Source organism: Electrona antarctica, assembly GCF_951216825.1.
Source record: "Electrona antarctica genome assembly, chromosome: 15".
Classification (NCBI taxonomy): Eukaryota; Metazoa; Chordata; class Actinopteri; order Myctophiformes; family Myctophidae; genus Electrona; species Electrona antarctica.
This window is the reverse complement of record NC_136796.1, coordinates 7,258,192-7,264,705: the sequence shown is the minus strand read 5'-3', so window position 1 is coordinate 7,264,705 and position 6,514 is coordinate 7,258,192. Positions and strand designations below refer to the sequence as shown.

Sequence of the window (6,514 nt, the reverse complement as noted above, 5' to 3'; positions counted from 1 at the left end):
CACGACCGCGTCGACACCTGGCGTGGTACAATCGGGACGAACCGAGGCGCATATATGGATCACAACAACAACACTACACGCACACGCTGCAACAACGCGCTGCAACACAAAACGTAAGTCACGTATGTAACTATGGTTCTATGAATCATGGATGACTGCTTAACACTGGATGATTGGCGTCCAGTGTTAGGATGAAATAGAACAGCTGTGTACAACGCAGTGTCACTGCAGACACGTGTGTGTGTGTGGTGTGTGCGTGCGTGCGCGGGGGGGGGGATTTTGGATCGCCTCGCGATGCAGCTGAAATGGCACGCACACACACACACACACGCCACAAAACGCTAATAATAATAATAATAATACAAAATCATAACACTACACTAATCATAACAACAGTACAGAACAGTACAGTACACATGAGTACAGTACAGAAAGAAAGCTCACATCAGAATATTACTCCATGTCATAATAATAATAATAAAAAATAATAACACAACACTAATAACTATAATATCAACAGTACAGAGAACAGTACAGTACATCAGAATATTAATCCATGTAATAATAATAATAACAATAAATAAGAACACAACACTAATAACAGTACAGAGAACAGTACAGTACACATGAGTACAGTACAGTACAGTATACTGTTCCTGCGCCTTGCCATGCTCTCTTTCAATCATAATAATAATAATAAATAACAACACTACACTAATAACAACAATAATATCAACAATACAGCGAACACTACAGTACACATGAGTACAGTACAGTACAGAAAGAAAGCTCACATCAGAATATTAATCCATGTAATAATAATAATAAATAATAACACAACACTACTAACTATAATATCAACAGTACAGAGAACAGTACAGTACAGTACATCAGAATATTAATCCATGTAATAATAATAATAATAAAAAATAACACTAATACAACAGTACAGAGAACAGTACAGTACAGTACACATGAGTACAGTACAGTACAAAGACTTACAGTACAGTACAGTACAGTATACTGTTCCTGCGCCTTGCCATGCTCGCTTTCATACGCACATACACAAAACCAAACAGGGCCACTCAGCCAGCTTGGCAACTTTGCGCTTTCCAAGCAAATGCATAAATGGAAACATCATGGCTTGCCATTGCCTTCTTCCCATTTGCGACGCATCGCATGGCGTTAGGATGAGCGGGCCGAAGGCCCGCGAAATTCTAGTAACAATACAGTTGTTAATAGATTGCATAGCAAGAGGCTCAGCTAGCTTTGTGCCCACCTCCATCAGACTCTTGAACGCCTAGGCTGAACACCCCCCCCCCCCCCCCCCGTTGGAATCTCCAACAAACACCCCCCCCCCCCCCACCTTTCCACCTGATGGACTATAGTGAACGCATAGGTTGCATACAATACATATTAGACTATTAATTATTAGTACTTATAGAACAGATTCTTAATATATTATGCTTTTGTGTGTGTACTGTGATTTCTTGTTGTCTTTACCACTGCACAAAAGAAGTTTCCGAAAGGAAAAATAAAGTTCTTTGAAGTTGAAGTGGCAAAGCGGGATTGGTGGTCCTTGAAGCGATAAAAGGTTGACCATGGCTGTTGACCGTGCGTGCGTGCGTGCGTGCGTGCGTGCGATGTCTGTGCGACGTCCGTCCGTGCGTGCGTGCAGTCATGCGATGCTCGACTGCATGTCAACTCTGGTTTCAAAGCCCAGATCCACGTCGTTGATAGCGCGTCGCAGAGTGAGTGACTGGCAGAGATCTCTCCGCTCCGCGCGTTTACAGTAAGCTATGCACATGTGCGAGGTGAATGTGTGCATATCTGCAGGTTTGTGCATGCTCTGTCTGTACAAACACAAACAGCCTTTTCATGTGTCTGTGAGTATGTGCAGACAGAGTGAATGTGTGTGTGTGTGTGTGTGTGTGTGTGTGTGTGTGTGTGTGTGTGTGTGTGTGTGTGTGTGTGTGTGTGTGTGTGTGTGTGTGTGTGTGTGTGTGTGCGCGCTGCCAGTATATAGGGAGTGTTTCAGTATGTAAAGGCCCCTCCATTGTTTCCATGTGTGTCAGTTCCACTAGCCCACACACTGGAGGCTAATTTGGGGAAGTGACCTCATGAACAGAAGCCTTGCTATCTGATATGAGCTGCTTCCCTTTTTTCTCCCTCATTTCTGCTGCCCCGTGGAATGACCTGTCACTATGAAACATCTGGAGCGCTGGTTAGTCACCGCACGCACGCACGCACGCACGCACGCACGCAAGTTATCAGGCAGGGGCACCTATACAGAAACACACATGCGCATACACTTCCTTATTATGCAGAGACACACGTGCACGCATTAAATACATTAACGGTTGTCCGCAGCAAACCCACACACACACGTGCACACTTTCCGATACATGAAACATGTCTTTCAACACACACACACACACACATACAGTAACTCACTGCGTCCTCCTACGCATGTTGGGAAACATGCCGTTCAATTGCCACACGTATTGATTCATCCTTGAATGAATCACACACACACACACACACACACACACACACACACACACACACACACACACACACACACACACACACACACACACACACACACACACACACACACACACACACACACACACACACACACACACACACACACACACACACACACACACACACACGGTCCGCTGACTCGCTCCTCTGATTCAGGGGCCAGAGAGAGAGAGAGGGTCAGCTGAGGCCCCTTGGGGTCAGGCCGGACCCTCACACACGCACACATGCACACACGCACACACTCCTACATGCAGATGGCTACGATCAAACCTCCTCCTCTGCATTTACGGTCAACGTGGTGTCACAGCCGTGTTGTTCCCTCGTAGGGTGACTCATCGGCGTCCACGCGGCCCACCATTCACTAGAAACATTCTTTACATGTCCTCGTCATGTCATCTGTGTTCTCTAGGAGCTCATCAAGACGTACAGCTCATACTTACCAGTTAGCAGATCCCTAATGATTGATCTGTTAATAGCTCCAATGGAACTCTGGAAACGGGATCTCTCTTCAGGTATATAGGATTTGGAAGTTGCGCAACAGAGAGGTGTTAAAGTTTTAATTAGCTGCGGTTTGAATAGCACGTCTGCGTGCGTGCGTGCGTGCGTGCGTGCGTGCGTGCGTGCGTGCGTGCGTGCGTGCGTGCGTGCGTGCGTGCGTGCGTGCGTGCATGTATGTGCATGTATGTGCATGTGTTCTGTGTAGCCTATAATGTATCAGTCTGTGTTTGAACTTCAAGGCTCTTTTTTTTTTTCCTGACACAATTTTTGGCGACACCCCCCCTGCCCATGCACCCCACCCCTGCTGTATGTTGGGCCATTATTGATTCAGCCTCTTAGCTTATTGATCGGCCCTGCACTGCAGGGGGTCCGGGGGGCACAGCTGCGCCTCACAGGACCACCCGGTGGGTCAGTGTGGACTGACCCTCATGCCGACAACTGGCTTATACAAACCAAGCATTCATCCAATCGCTGATTGTTTCACCGATGTATTTAATTTCACTCATCTTTTTCTATAGTTGAAAATGTGGAGCAGACGACGATGAGGGTTAAGTGTATTTGCTGGAGGGTCGGGACAGCACAGGCCAGGACCCCATGGATGGGGGGGGGGGGGGGGGGGTCTTGTAGCATTGGACAATACCTCGTTGACTTCTAATTGGTCATTAGAATTCAGCTGTCAGTCAACCTTTTGCCCCTCTAGACTCTGGCTGGGCAGTGGGCAGTAAGCATGTTAAAAACAGGCTTTCATATATTCCATGAAACCAGACACAAGGGGTAGCCAGGCTAACACCCCCCCCCCCCCCCCCCCCCCCCAAATCGAAAATGTTCGGCCTTTCTTCCCCCTTCATAAAATATCAACAGCGTATTATTAGATTTCAAAGCATGAACAGCATACAGCACTTTCAGACTGGCTGAAAGATGTGAACACACTGTTATCAACAATACTTAACAGCATGAGAGAGAGGCCGCGTCAACTGTCACCGTAAACACGACAGACGGACAAACCATCCATCCGTCTGTAGTTGGCGCCCCCCAGTGGTTGGCACCCTGGGCAATTGCCCACTTTGCCAGTGCCTTCCGCCGGCCCTGGGGGTAGCAGCTGAGAAGAAGTTCCAGTCACTATATAAATTCAAGGTTCAATTCCACTGCTACTAAAAGGAGTATATAGTTCACCCCCAAAGCGTTATTTGTCGCATTCCTAAAACAATAATGTGATGACCGGCGGTCAAGGTTAAGTCATAAAATCTCAACTTGGTGCATTGAGGCACGTTGTGACCTTGAAGTGCATCTGCTTTCCGATTGCAGCGCCAATTGCACGACAAAGTATAAATCATACTTCAGTCGCAAGAGCATCACCAGCTCACACATTGATAGGCGGCTGCTACTGTATATCCCAACCTGGATATGTATTTTCTGATCACTATTCACTAAAGAGCTGTTGAGATGGGGAGACTGAACAAACACTCTATAGAAGGTACGCGCTGCACACATACTAGACACCCGTCTATTCAGGAGAATTGCCTTTTTCCGAACTCTCCTGAATTGAACTCCTCAGCATTTTGCGTTGAAAGTACTTGTCCTCTGTGTATAAATCCATGTCGCTGCATCTTCAGTAGCTAAAGAGTGCAGGGTCGCGTAAAAAAATCATGACATTGGCCTGGGCCGTGGCTCAGCGGTCCAGGCACCTGGGCCGTGGCTCAGCGGTCCAGGCACCTTGGCCGGTAGTCCAAGTCTGGCAGTGTGCCGCAGGCTCGACTCCCGATCCCGACGGCCTTTACTGCATGTCACCCCCCATCTCTCTCCCCATTTCCTGTCAGCCCACTGTCTGTCCCTCTATAAAAAATATAAAATAAAGGCGAAAGCCACAAAAAAAACCTTTAAAATAAAATAAAATAATTCATGACATTCTCTGCACATCCCCTCCCTGCTCTATGGCAATGATTACCGTCAGAATATAGAGCTATTAAAGAGAGAAATGTCACACATAATATAAATATCACTTTTACATACCCTTCAAAAGTTTTATAGTTATGCTTGTTGTGACCACTAGATGGTGGACAGGAGGTCAGATATGTCACTGCCAAGACAGGAACAAGTGGATGACCCTGGCTGAGTGGCTGTGGAATCCCAACAAGGAAAACAAAGCCACAGATAGTGAAGGGGAAATGTCTTCTGCATGCATGCCATGCCCTGCAGTGAAAGTGACAGTGGAAAAGTTGAAGGGGGGGAGAAGAAAACGGTCACAGTACAGTACACTGACTGACTGCACAGAGAGAAACAGCAACAGTGTGTTCTGTAAGGAAAAAAACAGGAGCGCGGCCTGTTTCTGTATGATCCAGACAGAGTTGGAGGTGTGCCAATCCTGATATAGGAAAGGAATGATGGCGTATAGCTAAACCTGTGGGTGTCATAGGTATACAGCTATAGTGGAGAGAGAGAGATAGCAGATCTACAAGATCTACAACTTGTAGGTCTGCTATCTCCTACGAGAGAGAGAGAGAGAGAGAGAGAGAGAGAGAGATAATACAGAGGCTGGCAGGGGGACAGAGAAGGGAGAGAGAATGCAGTAGTGTGAGAGGGTGTGGGGGGGGGGGGGGTAGGAGGAGTGGTTCCCTGCCTGCCTCTATATAGAGGAGGCAGGATCAGTGCGACTAGAGCCAGTGTGTGAGAGAGAGAGAGAGAGAGAGAGAGAGAGAGACAGACAGATAGACAGACAGACAGACAGAGAAGGGAAAGGACTTTCTCCAAGCCTTCATTCTTCTACCTGGGGACTGAGAGTTGGACTCAGGAACAGCAGAGGAAACCTGAGAGTGTGTTTTTTTTTAATAAATCTTGGATTTACAATAGAAACCTCAAGGGGATCTTTTAACCCCACTAACACGAGCCAAAGGTAAGGGAAGTTTTTGATGTCCTTTCTTCTCCCTCTCTGCAGTTCTTAATACTCTTCTTTCTTTCTCTCTCTCTCTCTGTCTCTCTGTCAGGTTCCAGGCAGGTGCAGCCTAGCCTGCCCTGCCCTGCCTGTGGCAGTGTGGTCTGTGTGGCGTCACCCACCCACCCACCGACCGACTGGCACACTGGTGCTTTGTCATGTCACCACTTTTTAAGAAAAAAAGATAGTCTCAACACATTCTGGAATTAAGAAAGACACTTGCCGATCACAGCGTTAATACGCTCAGATTAACGGCCTCAGTTCCCCCGGTCTGTGGCTGTGCCATGATGTGATTTATGTGTGGTTTATATGTTAGTTACTGGCGTCTTATTCTTTGTGGCACCACTGTGTTAGGAAATGTTTACCTACTGGGTGTGTGTGTGTGTGTGTGTGCGCGTGCGTGCGTGCGCGACACAACAACGAACGCACACCGGCGGCGTGACTGTAATTACACAGCAATAGATTTGAGGTGATGACGTGAAATCCTGAACCCTGAAATCCTCATGAGGATAATTAGAAGGCATTTCCACAGTAAAA

At 47.1% G+C, this 6,514-nt stretch overlaps 1 protein-coding gene across 3 annotated transcripts in view; it reads left to right on the top strand.

The window, feature by feature from the left end:
• Window positions 1-5,732: 5,732 nt before the first annotated feature.
• The window catches only part of tinagl1 (tubulointerstitial nephritis antigen-like 1), a 61,911-nt gene continuing 61,129 nt past the window's right edge, over window positions 5,733-6,514 (top strand). For all 3 annotated transcript variants that reach the window (XR_013791731.1, XR_013791732.1, XM_079522708.1), the window contains exon 1: window positions 5,733-5,938. The gene's annotated coding sequence lies outside the window, so the exon portion shown is untranslated. The remainder of the gene's footprint in view (window positions 5,939-6,514) is intronic.